We start from the raw sequence: 726 nt of genomic DNA, 5'->3' as shown, positions 1-726 counted from the left end.
CCGCTCAACACAATGACAGCGGGATGTGGTTGGTAGGAGAGGAAGAACATTGTGATGGAAATGAACGCATGGCTGCTGCAGTAGTAACCACCCAGGATATCTGGAAGGCTACGCGGTATACCAGGAATTGGGCCGCACCCGGACCAGATTTTGTGCACAACTTCTGGTATAAAAAACTGTCAGAAGCTCACGGACGACTAGCGGAATGCTTCAACATGGTGCTAAGAGACCCCCGGGAGTTACCAGAATTCATCACGAAAGGGGTAACCTACCTCCTACCGAAGGATCGTAACACGACTAATCCAGCTAAGTACAGACCAATAACATGTCTCTCAAGTCTGTATAAAGTGCTCTCGTCGGTAATGTATGTATGACCTTCTAGATTCCACTGTCTGGCAGTGATAGGGTGAAAAAAGACAATGCTGTTGATTCTTGTTTCTGCGTCTGTCTTGTTTTCGGAACCTAGAAGGTGTTAGCTCTACCGACCTTCCAAAGACCCTTTGCAGAATGACTGAGTACTTGCAGCGCATTCCGGAGTCAATTTCCATTCGGTAAGCCCCGCCTCATAATAATATCAGAATCTAATAGATTTTATTATTATTCTCAGACTTTCAATTCATTTGACATATCAATATCAAAAAAATTGACCCGTATTTAATATATATAGGGTAACTGACGGCTTCGTCAGGTGATATGCGTTGTGGGCAGGATTCAGTTTGCCAAGCT

This window comes from Wyeomyia smithii, chromosome 1 (genome assembly GCF_029784165.1).
Source record: "Wyeomyia smithii strain HCP4-BCI-WySm-NY-G18 chromosome 1, ASM2978416v1, whole genome shotgun sequence".
In the NCBI taxonomy this organism is placed as follows: domain Eukaryota; kingdom Metazoa; phylum Arthropoda; class Insecta; order Diptera; family Culicidae; genus Wyeomyia; species Wyeomyia smithii.
The sequence above is the reverse complement of the archived record's forward strand: the minus strand, read 5'-3'. Positions refer to the sequence as shown.